We start from the raw sequence: 17,216 nt of genomic DNA, 5'->3' as shown, positions 1-17,216 counted from the left end.
AGTGTGTGTGAAGGTGTGTATGTGTGTGTGAGTGTATGAGTGTGTGTGTGAGTGTGTGTAAGTGGATGTGTGAGTGTGTGTGAGGGGGTGTGAGGGGTGTGTGTGTCAATGTGAGTGTGTCAGTGTGTGTGAAGGTGTGTATGTGTGTGTGAGTGTATGAGTGTGTGTGTGAGTGTGTGTAACTGGATGTGTGAGTGTGTGTGAGTATATGAGTGTGTGTGTGAGTGTGTGTAAGTGGATGTGTGAGTGTGTGTGAGGGGGTGTGAGGGGTGTGTGTGTCAATGTGAGTGTGTCAGTGTGTGTGAAGGTGTGTATGTGTGTGTGAGTGTATGAGTGTGTGTGTGAGTGTGTGTAAGTGGATGTGTGAGTGTGTGTGAGGGGGTGTGAGGGGTGTGTGTGTCAATGTGAGTGTGTCAGTGTGTGTGAAGGTGTGTATGTGTGTGTGAGTGTATGAGTGTGTGTGTGAGTGTGTGTAAGTGGATGTGTGAGTGTGTGTGAGTATATGAGTGTGTGTGTGAGTGTGTGTAAGTGGATGTGTGAGTGTGTGTGAGAGGATGTGTGTGTGTGAGTGTATGAGTGAATGTGTATGTGTGTGTGAGTGTGAGAGTGTGTGTGTGTGTGTAAGTGGATGTGTGAGTGTGTGTGAGTATATGAGTGTGTGTGTGAGTGTGTGTAAGTGGATGTGTGAGTGTGTGTGAGGGGGTGTGAGGGGTGTGTGTGTCAATGTGAGTGTGTCAGTGTGTGTGAAGGTGTGTATGTGTGTGTGAGTGTATGAGTGTGTGTGTGAGTGTGTGTAACTGGATGTGTGAGTGTGTGTGAGTATATGAGTGTGTGTGTGAGTGTGTGTAAGTGGATGTGTGAGTGTGTGTGAGGGGGTGTGAGGGGTGTGTGTGTCAATGTGAGTGTGTCAGTGTGTGTGAAGGTGTGTATGTGTGTGTGAGTGTATGAGTGTGTGTGTGAGTGTGTGTAACTGGATGTGTGAGTGTGTGTGAGGGGGTGTGAGGGGTGTGTGTGTCAATGAGAGTGTGTCAGTGTGTGTGAAGGTGTGTATGTGTGTGTGAGTGTATGAGTGTGTGTGTGAGTGTGTGTAAGTGGATGTGTGAGTGTGTGTGAGGGGGTGTGAGGGGTGTGTGTGTCAATGTGAGTGTGTCAGTGTGTGTGAAGGTGTGTATGTGTGTGTGAGTGTATGAGTGTGTGTGTGAGTGTGTGTAACTGGATGTGTGAGTGTGTGTGAGGGGGTGTGAGGGGTGTGTGTGTCAATGTGAGTGTGTCAGTGTGTGTGAAGGTGTGTATGTGTGTGTGAGTGTATGAGTGTGTGTGTGAGTGTGTGTAAGTGGATGTGTGAGTGTGTGTGAGTATATGAGTGTGTGTGAGTGTGTGTAAGTGGATGTGTGAGTGTGTGTGAGAGGATGTGTGTGTGTGTGAGTGTATGAGTGAATGTGTATGTGTGTGTGAGTGTGAGAGTGTGTGTGTGAGTGTGTGTAAGTGGATGTGTGAGTGTGTGTGAGTATATGAGTGTGTGTGTGAGTGTGTGTAAGTGGATGTGTGAGTGTGTGTGAGGGGGTGTGAGGGGTGTGTGTGTCAATGTGAGTGTGTCAGTGTGTGTGAAGGTGTGTATGTGTGTGTGAGTGTATGAGTGTGTGTGTGAGTGTGTGTAACTGGATGTGTGAGTGTGTGTGAGGGGGTGTGAGGGGTGTGTGTGTCAATGTGAGTGTGTCAGTGTGTGTGAAGGTGTGTATGTGTGTGTGAGTGTATGAGTGTGTGTGTGAGTGTGTATGAGTGTGTGTGTGAGAGGGAGTGTGTGAGAGTGTGTGTGTAACTGGATGTGTGAGTGTGTGTGAGGGGGTGTGAGGGGTGTGTGTGTCAATGTGAGTGTGTCAGTGTGTGTGAGAGTGTGTATGTGTGTGAGTATATGAGTGTGTGTGTGAGTGTGTGTAAGTGGATGTGTGAGTGTGTGTGAGAGGATGTGTGTGTGTGAGTGTATGAGTGTGTGGTCTGAGTATATAAGTGACTGTGATGTGTGTGTGTGAGTGTGAGTGCCTGTGTGTGAGTGTGTGTTATGTGTGAGTATGTGTGTGAGTATGTGTGTTGTGTGTAATCTGGCTGTCATCCTATGAGAGAAAAAGGAAAATAACATTCATTGTGGACCGGAGACTCATGGACATTTTCATTTGGGGAAAATTAAGCCCTAAACCAAGAAAGTTACAAGAGGAAGAGCGAATATGAAAATTACACTGGTCACCTAGGTGGGGAAACAGGAGTCCAGGGCAGGAGGCCGATTTTGCCCGTTCTATTTCAAGGCTGAACCGTATGAGAGGACTCGGCCACACCACCAGGACCCGACTTTCAGCGCTGCAGATTTTGACCCGTGTTTAGAGACGCAGACGCAAGAGAATGGGGGAGTGACCCCACGTTTACTGATTATTCACTGTGTTCCAGATATTCAGAGGTTTTTCCAATTTGGTTTTTTCACCTACGGCACAGAGCAACCCTAAATAGATATATTTTCTCTATTCATAGGTGAGAAAAATAAGGCTCATGGATAAAGCTTATCCAAGGAGACACAACCGCTGTCTCAACCGCTGATACAAACAGTGCCATTGTCAGAATTAAGATTCAGGTCTGTCTGGCTTCATAGCCCATGTCCTGTCCACTATGGCAAGATACTCCCTGTTTACTTTTTAAATATTTATTTGTCTGACTGTGCCAGGTCTTCGTTGCCACATGTGGGATCTAGTTCTCTGACCAGGATTCGAACCCAGGCCCCCTGCACTGGGAGCGCAGTGTCTTAGCCACTGGACCACCAACGAAGGCCCCCATTACTTCCTTTCGAAGAAGACTTATACCTGCTTGGTGTTCTCCTGTATTGTACCTTGCACGAGTGGGCACGCTCAGTAATTCTGTCTGAGTCATGGTCGGTTGCCACCTCTGCAGATGACACCTGGAGAGCTAGCCCCTGCCGCTGGAAACTACACCCCCGTCACCCAGTCCATCTGCTGGGATTCTCCAACGACCCAGACCCCCAGAAGCTTCTCTTCGGAGGCTTCCTGGTGGGCAACCGGGGCTGACGGCGCGCATCCTCGCGGGCCCCGCCCCCACAGTCCCCTGGACTTCTTTCCCGCGTCCTCTTTCCTTGATGTCTGTCACCCCCTGTGGTCACACCCACGCTGCTGGGCGACTTTCTGGCCTCTGACAGGTCCACCTCCTTCAAGGGCTGCGCGGTCCACGTGACCTTCTCTGTGATGCTCGCCACAGCTGAGAGCTTCCTGCCGGCTTCCATGGCCTAGGAGCGCGGCACGGCCATCTGCCGACCTCTCCACGACGGCTCCGTCATGACCAGGGGCCCCTGTCTCCGGCCGGTGGCTGCTTCCTACGCTTTCGGGGGAGCTAATTCCGCTATTGAGACTGGGAATGTCTTCGCCCTGCCTTTCTGTGGGCCCAACCAGGCACCACACTCCTTCCGTGACATCCAACCCCTTCTCCGCCTGGCCTGTGCCAACACAGCCGTGGCAGATATGACCCTCTATGTCTTCTCTGCCCCGGTTACCTCTCTACCTGCTGCCCTCGTCCTCACCTCCTACGGCCCGGTCTTGCTGGCCACTGGGAGGATGCGCTCGGCAGCGGGAAGGAGAAGGCCCTCTCCACCTGTGCCTCCCCCTTCCTGGCCATGGCCATCTTCCACAGCACCGTGATTTTCACCTGCGTCCAGCCTCATGGATCCATCAACGATGCCAGGGGCCAAGTAGTGTCTGTCTGTCTGTACACCATCCTGACCCCCAAGCTCCACCCCGTCATCTACAGCCTCTGCAACAAGGAGGCGAAGGAGGCCCTGCAGAGGAAGCTCCTGCTAAACCCTGTGAGGTTGTTTGTTGGAGAGAGGAAGGCATAGCGTCTTCCAAATCAGACTGTGAACCGTCCTAGCCAAGAGCAGCCTGGTTTGGAAGGAGAGGGAGGAAGAGAGAAAGAAACAGCAAATACCATACTTTATACAGGGTGTTGTTGAAGCAACTTTGCATCCATTATCATATTCAGTCTTTGCCATTGCACAGTGAAGCAGCCATCCTAAGGATGATCTCATTTTACTGTTGAAGGACATTTCACTGTAAACATAAGTTAATAACCTAAAGCAATTGGTGACAGAGTAAGTATTATATTTACAATTATAAAGAACTATATTCAGCCTGGACATCTTTGAATATGCATGTAGGGGCTTCTCTGGTAGACCGGTGGCTCAGAGTCTGTGCTGTCAATGCAGGGGGCCCGGGTTTGATCCCTGGTCAGGGAACTAGATCCCACGTCCCAACTAAGACCTTGTTCAGTCGCTCAGTCACGTCCGACCCTGCAACCCCATGGACTGCAGCACGCCAGGCTTCCCTGTCCTTCACCATCTGTCCAAGTTTGCGCAAACTCATGTCCATGGAAACAGTGATGCCATCCAACCACCTCATCCTCTAAGACCTAGCACAGTCAAATAAATAAAAATAAATATTTAAAATAAACCAATAAATATACTCTGATGTAGTCTGCATATAAGTTAAATAAGCATGGTGACAATATACAGCCTTGACGTACACCTTTTCCTATTTGGAACCAGTCTGTTGTTCCATGTCCAGTTCTAACTGTTGCTTCCTGACCTGCATACAGGTTTCTCAAGAGGCAGGTCAGGTGGTCTGGGATTCCCATCTCTTTCAGAATGTTCCACAGTTTATTGTGATCCACACAGTCAAAGGCTTTGGCATAGTCAATGAAGCAGAAATAGATGTTTTTCTGGAACTCTCTTGCTTTCTCCATGATCCAGCGGATGTTGGCAATTTGATCTCTGGTGCCTCTGCCTTTTCTAAAACCTGCTTGAACATCTGGAAGTTCACAGTTCACATGTTGCTGAAGCCTGGCTTGGAGAATTTTGAGCATGACTATACTAGCATGTGAGATGAGCGCAACTGTGTAGTAGTTTGAGCATTCTTTGGCATTGCCTTTCTTTGGGATTGGAATGAAGACTGACCTTTTCCAGTCCTGTGGCCATTGCTGAGTTTTCCAAATCTGCTGGCATATTGAGTGAAGCACTTTCACAGCATCATCTTTCAGGATTTGAAATTGCTCAACTGGAATTCCATCACCTCCACTAGCTTTGTTTTTAGTGATGCTCTCTAAAGCCCACTTGACTTCACATTCCAAGATGTCTGGGTCCAGGTGAATGATCACACCATCGTGATTATTTTCGTCATGAAAATCTTTTTTGTACAGTTCTTCTGTGTAATCTTGCCACCTCTTCTTAATATCTTCTGCTTCTGTTAGGTCCATACCATTTCTGTCCTTTATCGAGCCCATCTTTGCATGAAATGTTCCCTTGATATATCTAATTTTCTTGAAGAGATCTCTTGTTTTTCCTATTCTGTAGTTTTCCTCTATTTCTTTGCATTGATCCCCGAGGAAGGCTTTCTTATCTCTCCTTGCTGTTCTTTGGAACTCTGCATTCAGATGCTTATAGCTTTCCTTTTCTCCTTTGCTTTTCGCTTCTCTTCTTTTCACAGCTATTTGTAAGGCCTCCTCAGACAGCCATTTTGCTTTTTTTCATGTATTTTCCATGGGGATGTTCTTGGTCCCTGTCTCCTGTACAATGTCACGAACCTCCGTCCAGAGTTCATCAGGCACTCTATCAGATCTAGACCCTTAAATCTATTTCTCACTTCCACTGTATAATCATAAGGGATTTGATTTAGGTCATATCTGAATGGTCTAGTGGTTTTCCCTACTTTCTTCAATTTAAGTCTGAATTTGGCAATAAGGAGTTCATGATCTGAGCCACAGTCAGCTCCTGGTCTTGATTTTGCTAACTGTATAGAGCTTCTCCATCTTTGGCTGCAAAGAATATAATCAATCTGATTTTCGTGTTGACCATCTGGTGATGTCCATGTGTAGAGTCTTCTCTTGTGTTGTTGGCAGAGGGTGTTTGCTGTGACCAGTGCGTTCTCTTGGCAAAACTCTATTAGCCTTGCCCTGCTTCATTTCGTGCTCGAAGGCCAAATTTGTGTGTTACTCCAGGTGTTTCTTGACTTCCTACTTTTGCATTCCAGTCCCCTATAATGCAAAGGACATCTTTTTTGGGTGTTAGTTCTAAAAAGTCTTGTAGGTCTTCATAGAGCAGTTCAACTTCAGCTTCTTCAACATTACTGGTTGGGGCATAGGCTTGGATTACTGTAATACTGAATGGTGTGCCTTGGAAACGAACAGAAATCATTCTGTCGTTTTTAAGATTGCATCCAAGTACTGCATTTCGGAGTCTTTTGTTGACTATAATGGCTACTCCATTTCTTCTAAGGGATTCCTGCCCACAGTAGTAGATATAATGGTCATCTGAGTTAAATTCACCCATTCCAGTCCATTTTAGTTCACTGATTCCTAGAATGTCTATGTTCACTCTTGCCATCTCCTGTTTGACCACTTCCAATTTGCCTTGATTCATGGACCTAACATTCCAGGTTCCTATGCAATATTGCTCTTTACAGCATCGGACCTTGCTTCTATCACCAGTCACATCCACAACTGGGTATTGTTTTTGCTTTGACTCTATCCCTTCATTCTTTCTGGAGTTATTTGTCCACTGATCTCCAGTAGCATATTCGGTACCTACCGACCTGGGGAGTTCATCTTTCAGTATCCTATCATTTTGCCTTTTGATACTGTTCATCATGAGAGTACATCATGAGGAAAGCTGGGCTAGAAGAAGCACAAGCTGGAATCAAGATTGCCGGGAGAAATATCAATAACCTCAGATATGCAGATGACACCACCCTCATGGCAGGAAGTGAAGAGGAACTAAAAAGCCTCTTGATGAAAGTGAAAGAGGAGAGTGAAAAAGTTGGCTTGAAGCTCAACATTCAGAAAACTAAGATCATGGCATCTGGTCCCATCACTTCATGGGAAATAGATGGGGAAACAGTGGAAACAGTGTCAGACTTTATTTTTTGGGGGGCTCCAAAATCACTGCGGATGATGATTGCAGCCATGAAATTAAAAGACGCTTACTCCTTGGAAGGAAAGTTATGACCAACCTAGATAGCATATTAAAAAGCAGAGACATTACTTTGACAACCAAGGTCCATCTAGTGAAGGCAATGGTTTTTCCCATGGTCATGTATGGATGTGAGAGTTGGACTGTGAAGAAAGCTGATCACTGAAGAATTAATGCTTTTGAACTGTGGTGCTGGAGAAGACTCTTGAGAGTCCCTTGGACTGCAAGGAGATCCAACCAGTCCATTCTAAAGGAGATCAATCCTGGGTGTTCATTGGAAGGACTGATGCTAAAGCTGAAACTCCAATACTTTGGCCACCTCATGTGACGTGGAAAAGACTCTGATGCTAGGAAAGGTTGGGGGCGGGAGGAGAAGGGGACGACAGAGAATGAGACGGCTGGATGGCATCACCGACTCTGTGGACATGAGTTTGAGTGAACTCCGGGAGTTGGTGATGGACAGGGAGGCCTGGCGTGCTGTGATTCATGGGATCGCAGAGAGTAGGACACGACTGAGCGACTGAACTGAACTGAACTGAATAAATATACATACTATATGGTATATGTGTTTTAGAGAATCACACAAATGGGAAGCATGAATTTGACATACTTCACGGTTGGACGCTGGACTGGAAGGCATGCTCTTAAACTAAGGCAAAACTTTTTTAATGCTACCCTGTTGGCAATTTCTTGTTTGTTTGTTTTCCTGGGTCTCAGTTGCTGTGTGCAGGGCTCTCTCTGGATGCAGAGCGCAGGGTCACTCTTTGCTGCAGTGCAGAGGCTTCTCACTGAGGCAGCTCCCCTTGTTGGGGAGCAGTCTCTTCAGGAGCCGCAGCTCACAGACTCTAGAGCGGGCTCAGTAGTTTGGCACAGCAGCCCAGCTGTTTCATGGCTTGTGAATTCCTCCTAAACCTCTCCATTAGCAGGCCAACTCCTGTCCACTGTACCAGCAGGGAAGTCCAAGACAGAGTCTGAACCCGGACTGTGCTGGCCTCCCTCTGAGATTTTTGGATCATCAAAAGACTTTTTTCAGATCTGTCTTAAGGATGTTATTCTAAATATAGACAACCTTACTATACAAAGAGGCTTATCACAGCATCATGTTTGAAAACAAAAGCTTGGGAGAAATCTAAATATTCAAAGAAGGAAAAAGCTAAACCCCTAAATGTTATGTTGATGGAGACAACATAATAATGTGGAAAACAGGAGATCAGAACAGTGTGATTGCAACAATGTGATAAGGAGTAGGAAAAACCAGGGAGGAACACACAATGATCTAAATGGTGGCAAATTATGGCCTTACTAGAGTAGTGGCGCTGTGAGAAGAGGTTTTTCTATTTTTCTCAAAAATTTTACAAAACTTTTTTAATGAGCATGTTCGAATTTTATAGTTTATTCTAAAAAATAGATAATTTAAAAATCCTTTCCAGTAAACTAAGCATGAAAATATCTTACTTTTTCATGTCTTCTTCCAGAAAGTAAATATTTACTAAATTCTTCCTATGTGTCACATTCCTTTAACTAATAAACCAAGTTTTTAGTACACACCTACAATTAAGGTCAGGACTAGAACATTATGGTGAACAGACTTGATAAAAATTAATCTAATTCACTCACCTGTAAAAATATGCATGAGGCCACCAGGTCCACCACAGGGCGGTGGGACCTACCTGGGTTAATACCCAGAACATGTATTAGGCAGCTTTATGCTACAGGGACAACCCCACAGTGTCCGCCAGTTAACACCACAAAGGCTTTTACCCAGGCTAAACTGGAGACACACCAGGTGACTCGCCGGGGCAGACTTTACCTATCCATCAATATCTGGACCCCTTTCATCCGACAACGCCATCATGTCAGACTCGAAGAGCCCTCCAAGACTGTCAGGGAAATGATCAAGAAGGTCATGGAGCGAGCTCTTACCTGGCCTGAGGTCAGCTCACATCACCTAACCCTCTCACTGGCTTTAGCATAACTGTGGAAGAGACTGGGAAATACAGCCTTCTTAGTCCAGACACAGAAAAAGTAAATGAGATTTCATACACTCTTAGTCCAGACATAGGAAAAGTAAATGAGATCTCATACACACAGAGCTCTGTCTCTGTCACTGGCCAGTTGGGCAGTTGATTACACCATCTTCTGTACAGAGATCTAAAACACCACCAGATTAAATCTGAAAGAAGCTTCTGGTTAACTCATGTGCATGCCTGCTAAGTCAAGTGAGTTGTGTCTGACTCTTTGCGACCTCATGGACTGTAACCCGCCAGGTTTCTCTGTCCAAGGGCTTCTCCAGGCAAGAACACTGGAGTGGGTTGCCGCACCCTTCTCCAGGTTAACTCCACATAATTGAAGTGAACCATTTCTTAGGGTGCAAATGTTTGAACATCCTTTGCCTGCTGAGTTACCTCTGTCATGTTTTGAACAACACACTAAGATCGTGGTACCACTACAAGCAGCAAATTGAATTCTGAGACCTGCTAGTTGACAGTGGCCTCAAGTTGCAGGTCACAGTTCCCTGGAATTCTAAATCCATTGCACGACACAGTGGTATTTACTAAGAGGGAACTTAATCTAAATCTAAACCCTGTAATGTGTCACCCATGAGTGTGTATACAGAAACACTTACATTCTTCAAGAGAGAATAAGAAACAACAAAAAGGAAAGCATTTTGAAAACATGAAGGTCAGAAAACAAAACACAAAGATAAAAGCCCGCATGAGATAACTGCATGGTACAAGTTAAAACTAATAGATGGTCAGGTGCTACCCACCTCCATCAAGCAAACGCTGAACAGACACTTGTACTTTCAGTCTGCGGAGCAGCAGAGCAGTGTTCTCTCCCACTCACTGCTGTGTCCTCGGCGTCTGCAGCAACGCCTGGCACATCACAGACGCTTGATTAACACCCTTGATAAACGAAAGCACGGCCTCTCATGCTGCTTTCCTTGGACCTGAGAGCTTTTGAGAAATGGAGACACGGGAGACCCAGCAGATCAGAAACTGTGACGGCTCTGTGTGAACTGGGCTGACTGCTTTTGAGAACAATTCAGCATCAAGTTAAAAAGCTGAATATGTACATACACTATGATTCAGCAGTTCAGTGAGTAGGCATATAATCAAGAGAAATTCTTGCAGATTCGCATTTTGAAATATATAGCAGGAATGCTTAAAGCAACACTGTTTCTCAGAGCAAAAAAGTGTGAAAGCAACTGTAGGAAGAGATGAATGAAACGGCGCATATTCACACAACAAAACCTAAACGCAGCAAAGAGAAAAGAAGTACAAGTTACGCATCAAAACAAATGCCTCTGAAACGTGAGATTGAATAAAATAAGAAAGTAACAGGAGAATGCCCACAGTGTTACTCCATTTATAGAGTTTAAAAGTAGATAATGACCCAGCAAGTATTCCTGGGTATATACATACATATGAAAATATGTATCTCCAAAAGAAACAAAAACACTAATTTGAAAATAGGCATACACCCCAATGTTCATAGCAGCATTATTTACAATTCCCAAGGTATGGAAGCAAACTAAATGCCCATCAACAGATAAAAATAGATAAGAATTTATTATATAAAAATACATTTTATTTATATAAAAATGTATCCATTTATCGATGGATGAAAATGAGGTGGTATGTATACACACAATGGACTACCACTCAGCCATAACAAAAAAGAAATTTGCTGCCACTTGCAGCAAAACAGATGGCCTTGGAGGACATTATGCTAAGTGATACAAGTCAAACAGAGAAATACAAACAATGTATGATATAATTTATATGTGGAATCTAAAACATACAGCAAACTAGTGAATATAACAAAAAAGTCCCAGGGAGCGGAGCGAGGGTTACTAAGGCGGTGGGGGACTAGGAGGCACAAACTCCTGGGTGTAAATAGACTAAGTGTGCGTTGCACAACATGAGGAACCTCGCCAATATCCTGCAACAACTGTAAGTGGAAAGTAAGTTTTTAAAATTTTTTAAAAATTTACATGGGCAAAGTAAACAATTTTAATATTTAGAAATGTATTCATAGATGGTAAAGCTGTCTAAAATAAAGCAAGGAGTGATTACATAAAATTCGGGATAATGCTTACCTCTTATCGGGGAGAAAAAGAAGGTGAAATTGTTACCAAGTCCAAGCTCACTCTGCTCACCCCATGGACAGGCCAATAAATCCAAGAAACAGGTGTTGAGCCAAGGAATATGACTTTATTTGGTCATATTTGGCTGACTGAGAGGATGACAAATTACTATCTCAAAATAACCATCTTACGGGGGCCTGGATGCCAGGGTCTTTGACAGAAGGGAGATGGGGAGGGTCCGCGAGGAAACAAAGGGAAACGGCCATTAATCTCAGTCTTGTCGCTGTCTTCCGGAACAGCGCGCCTTCCACGCAGGATGTCTTCCTGTGCTGCTTTCTGCGTCCACAGATGCATGGGGTCCTGAACAAAGGCAGTGTAGGTTCGCAGTCTGGCAAAGGGGCAGGGGTCCCCGAGGCAGGCCATTATGCATGATGATAATAGCAGAAGCACAAGAGCGAGTCGAGGAACAGTTCCAACGGGGAGTCAGAATCGGCTCTTCCTGGCCACAGAACAAGACACAGGCTCACAGGCGCGTCCTTAGGTCCTGCGACAGGGGATGCAAGCTGTGGACCACCACCATCCGCGTCGCCCGGGAGCTGCTGAGAAACACAGAACCTCCGGCTCTTCCCCGAGCCCACTGATTTCGCATCTGCATCTTAACATGGTCCTCAGGAGACTCGTCAGCACATTAAAGATGCCTGGAAAGTTCTGTTTCTAAGGTAGGTGGTGCGTGTGCTTGCGTGCTCAGTCGTGTTCGACTCTTTGTGACCCCAAGGACTGCAGCCAACCAGGCTCCTCTGTCCTTGGAATTTTCTAGGGAAGAATACTGGAGTGGGTTGCGTGTCCTCCTTCGAGCAATCGTCTCAACCCAGGGTTCAAACCCGTGTCTCTCATGTCTCCTGCCTTGGCAGGCAGATTCTGTCCACTGTGCCACCTGGGAAACCCAGATAGTGCATACATAGGTGTATTCTTCAAATGATGCAGGTTTCATACACTTTTACTTGTGTATTTTGCAATTAAGAACATTTTTTCAATATTCAGTTTGAATAGTTTTTAAATATTTCTCAGAATAAATATAAAAACAAAGATCACATATAAAAAGAAGGAAGATGACAAAGAACTGAAACCAAACTCAGATATTTAGGTTCAAAATCCAGTGCTATTTCCTTTCTTCCCTGCCTTTGCCCCAAGACAGTAAATGAATGGACTCCCAGGAATTGATCAATTTCCATTTCTTCCTGCAACTGCATGGGCCAAAGGCCACAATAAAAATAGAAGACTACTAGAAGCTTTGGCGATTTGATTGATCATTCTTACCTAGATATTCAGGGTTGGGCTAGGAAAGTATTTTCCTACTCAGATAACCCCTGCCTCTGGAAACTTTTTTTCCTGAAAAATGTTCTCGAACTTGAAATGCCTGAAATTTGAATGTTGTACAAATATGTTTCATTCGTTTGGAAGGAAGGGAGGAAGAGAAGTGATACGATTCAGAGAGCGAAAAAATATTATGAAGAGTCTCAAATATGATATAAACACTTAATTCATATCTGAAGGTTATATACTGTATATGGAGAAGACAATGGCACCCCACTCCAGTACGCTTGCCTGGAAACTCCCATGGACGGAGGAGCCAGGTCAGCTGCAGTCCACGGGGTCGCGAAGAGTCAGGCGCAATTGAGCGACTTCACTTTCCCTTTTCACTCTCGTGCATTGGAGAAGGAAATTGCTACCCACTCCAGTGTTCTTGCCTGGAGAATCCCAGGGACGGAGGAGCCTGGTGGGCTGCCGTCTGTGGGGTCGCAAAGAGTCGGACACAACTGAAGCGACTTAGCAGCAGCAGCAGCATACACTGTATATCTAAGTATTTAACTTGTTAAAAAAAGATTATACTTTAAATACTGATAACACATGTGCATACTCTCAAACGTGTCAGGCTGTTTGCAGCCCCATGGATTGTAGCCTGCCAGGCTCCTCTGTCCATGGAATTTTCCAGGCAAGAATACTGACAACCAAATTTTCTTTCTTTCTTTTTTTTTTCTCATGGCTTGCAGGATCTTAGTTCCCTGACCAGGGATGGAACCCAGGCTTCCACAGTGAAAGCACCAGGTCGTAACCGCTGGACCACCAGGGAATGCTCTCAAATTTAATTTTCTCCTGGAACTTTGCAATTCACAAGTCCTGATTCATTGTGTTTATTTGAAATGGTATTTGAAAGGAGAAAATCTAATTTTAATGTTGGATATAAAGATCTGCTGATAGTAATTAGGCAAATGATAGAGTAGGAAACTGTGGAACTATGAAAATGACTTTCCAACGCTGTTTTGAAGTTTGTAGAGAGAAAGTGTTACACGGACAGTCTTTCTCCCTTCATAAAGGAGGCTGCAAGCAGCTGAGTGACAGTCTGCAGCTCGGTGGGCTGCGAACTTCCCTCTGTTGAGGGTTAGCTGATGCTGATACTCCGCTTCTTAGGAACAGGCGCCTAGCCAAACTGCTCCAAATTCACCTGTGTGAAGAGTTTGACTTCATTTTTTCTTGGCAAGGTCTTCTGTGTTCCTCTTCCAGGAGTGAAACTGTTGGTCTCTCAGACCTGTCCGACTCTTTGTAACACCATGATGGGCTGTAGCCCGCCAGGCTCCTCTGTCCCTGGGATTTTCCAGGCAACAGTACTGGCTTGGGTAGCCATACTCCTCTCCAGGGGATCTTTCTGACCCAGGGATCGAACCTGGGTCTGCATGGCAGGCAGACTGTTTATCATCTGAGCCACCAGGAAAGCCCTTTCTGAAACAGGAGATGGCAACCCACTCTGAGAGTACCAAGGAGTTGGGGTGGGCAGAATCATCGCCTGGTCCTCTGCTGTGGTCTCTCCGTGCGGGCCTTTCCTCTGACTTCCTCCTTCCGCCTGGTTTCTAGTTGCCAGACCATGACGTCACGGTCCTGACTCCATATCCGAATGCTGCTGTCGTCGCTCAGCCTCTCCTGGGACACTCTCAGAGGGCTTGGCCACACTTGGGACACTCTCAGAGGGCTTGGTCACACTTGGGACACTCTCAGAGGGCTTGGTCACACTTGGGACACTCTCAGAGGGCTTGGCCACACTTGGGACACTCTCAGAGGGCTTGGCCACACTTGGGACGCTCTCAGAGGGCTTGGCCACACTTGGGACGCTCTCAGAGGGCTTGGCCACACTTGGGACGCTCTCAGAGGGCTTGGCCACACTTGGGACGCTCTCAGAGGGCTTGGCCACACTTGGGACGCTCTCAGAGGGCTTGGCCACACTTGGGACGCTCTCAGAGGGCTTGGCCACACTTGGGACGCTCTCAGAGGGCTTGGCCACACTTGGGACGCTCTCAGAGGGCTTGGCCACACTTGGGACGCTCTCAGAGGGCTTGGCCACACTTGGGACGCTCTCAGAGGGCTTGGCCACACTTGGGACGCTCTCAGAGGGCTTGGCCACACTTGGGACGCTCACAGAGGGCTTGGCCACACTTGGGACGCTCACAGAGGGCTTGGCCACACTTGGGACGCTCACAGAGGGCTTGGCCACACTTGGGACGCTCTCAGAGGGCTTGGCCACACTTGGGACACTCTCAGAGGGCTTGGCCACACTTGGGACACTCACAGAGGGCTTGGCCACACTTGGGACACTCTCAGAGGGCTTGGCCACACTTGGGACACTCACAGAGGGCTTGGCCACACTTGGGACACTCTCAGAGGGCTTGGCCACACTTGGGACACTCTCAGAGGGCTTGGCCACACTTGGGACACTCTCAGAGGGCTTGGCCACACTTGGGACACTCTCAGAGGGCTTGGCCACACTCACCCTCTCCCATGCCATGCGGGGTCTCTGTCCAGCCCTGCCATACACCCACTTCTTTCCACTGCTCCTTGAAGTAATGGTTCCCTTACTTCCAGAGGTATGGAGGCTCTGGAGACTGGACCACAGGATTCCTTCTGGATTCAGCGACCCAACCCCTAAGCTCACTACAGCTCTTTCCTAACTTGCAAGCCTAGGGAATTTTTATCTGGAGAGAAAGAAAAGCTCTGGAAAAACCTGGTTCTGACTGAGCACCTATTCTTGTATGCCTGTGGTTAAGGCACAAGTGTATGCCCTGGGTCACTGAAGACTGTAGCTTTTGAAGTTCAAAAGCTTTTTATCACAAAAGTTTTATCTCTACCCTGAGTTTCCAAAACATATTTTAAACCTCAAAGGCCAGGAATTGACTTTTTTGGTATTTGCACTATGCGGCACTAAACTTACCCCAAGGTGTAGCTGCCAAGAGGTCTCATTTGAAGAGGGAAAGATCATTGAGTTTGTTTGTTTGCTTGTTTGTCTAATTATTTTTTAAAAATTAGCGTATCAAAATAAGATTCTACTATATCTAATTGTAAACATTCACACATTTTCTCCACCACTACACCTTATCTTTTAGCCACAAACTTTGGAAATATATGTACAGCATTTTGTACATGTGTTTTAAATTTTGTTGTTCTCCTCTATAATTGAACACAGTTGTCAAACTTACTTAAATTCAATAAGCATCAAATTTACTTTTTTTGGCATACCCAATGGCATCTTTCTTTGTCTCAGTTGTAAAATCATTAACATCAGCATTTTATTTTTCCATTTTCCACTATACTTCTATAAATAAGGGTAAATATGCAATAAAATGTTCGAGAAGTTACACAAACATTGCCATATTTAGACGGGAGCACACTGAGATGAAAGTATCGGCTGACAGACAGCAGGACTCTGAGGGAGCATAAAATGGCTATTTGTCTACAGAAATAGAAAAGTCACATTTGGTATAAGAAGGGAGTTTAGAGGTGTGGCTATATATGAAAGGATCAGTTGCATAAAAGTTAATGATTACCTGAATTTTGACTCATTCATTTTTTTTCACCCTTATGTATCTTCATTGGAAGGACTGATGCTAAAGTTGAAGCTCCAATACTTTGGCCACCTCATGCGACGAGCTGACTCACTGGAAAAGCCTCTGATGCTGGGAGGGATTGGGGGCAGGAGGAGAAGGGGACGACAGAGAATGAGATGGCTGGATGGCATCACCGACTCGATGGAAGTGGGTTTGAGTGAATTCCGGGAGTTGGTGATGGACAGGGAGGCCTGGCGTGCTGTGATTCATGGGGTCGCAAAGAGTCAGTCACGACTGAGCAACTGAACTAAACTACCTATCTTCACATGTCTAGGTGGAAACAATGAAAACCATTCTAGTCATAACAGTTTTGAAAGTGTGAAACTGTCAGTCATTCTGTCCTGTCTGCCGCTTCTTGACCTCGTGGACTGTCGCCCTCCAGGTGTCTCCGTCCATGGGATTCTCCAGGCCAGAATACTGGAGTGGGTTTCCATTCCCTTCTCCAGAGAATCTTCCCAAGCCAGGGATCGAACCCGGGTCTTCTGCACTGCAGGACATTCTTCCCCATCTGAGCCACCAGGGAAGCCCTGTAATGGCTTTATCGAAACGTGATGCCCATAAGCTACAATCCCTCCAAGCACAGAAAATCCACCCTCTCCTCTCCCTTTGTCTCTGCTTCCCTGTCACACTCACAGCATTTCTGATACCAGGTGTTTGGGGTTTCCCCCGCACACCAAGCAGTTCTCCGCGATACCAGCTAGGTGTTCTACAGTTCACCAACGTTAGCCCAGACCCCACAGGTAGGGCTCAGTCCCACAAGACTGCCCTCCACTCAGACAGCAAACCAGGCAGTGGTCCCTGGGTCATCCACAGCTTCAGTCTGACCCAGCTGCAAGTTGGAGGTTTCCATGACCACCCTCACCTCCCCCTTGGATTCAGTTATTTGCTACAACAGCTCATAGAATTCAGGGAAACACTGACTCGTGTTTATCAGTTTATCATAAAATAAAAGGTATGAAGGGGACTTCCCTGGAGTCCTCTGGTTGGGAATCCACCTTGCAGTTCAGGAGACACAGGTTTGATCCCTGGTCAGGGAACTGAGATCCCACATGCCAAGGAGCAAGTTATCCCATGAGCTGCAACTACTGAGCCTGCGCATGGTAACTAGAGTCCATGTGCCACCCGAAAGACCCCACACAAAGCAACAAGGATCCTGTGGGCCACGACCTGGTGCAGCCAAATA

At 46.2% G+C, this 17,216-nt stretch overlaps 1 pseudogene; it reads left to right on the top strand.

Moving 5' to 3' along the window:
• Positions 1 to 2,806: 2,806 nt before the first annotated feature.
• On the top strand, positions 2,807 to 3,907 carry LOC129554156 (olfactory receptor-like protein OLF1; annotated as a pseudogene).
• Positions 3,908 to 17,216: the final 13,309 nt, after the last annotated feature.

The sequence above is a fragment of the Moschus berezovskii genome, chromosome 14, assembly GCF_049115385.1.
Source record: "Moschus berezovskii isolate FMDL1 chromosome 14, NW_MosBer_1.0, whole genome shotgun sequence".
Classification (NCBI taxonomy): Eukaryota; Metazoa; Chordata; class Mammalia; order Artiodactyla; family Moschidae; genus Moschus; species Moschus berezovskii.
This window is presented reverse-complemented; position numbering and strand designations above follow the sequence as displayed.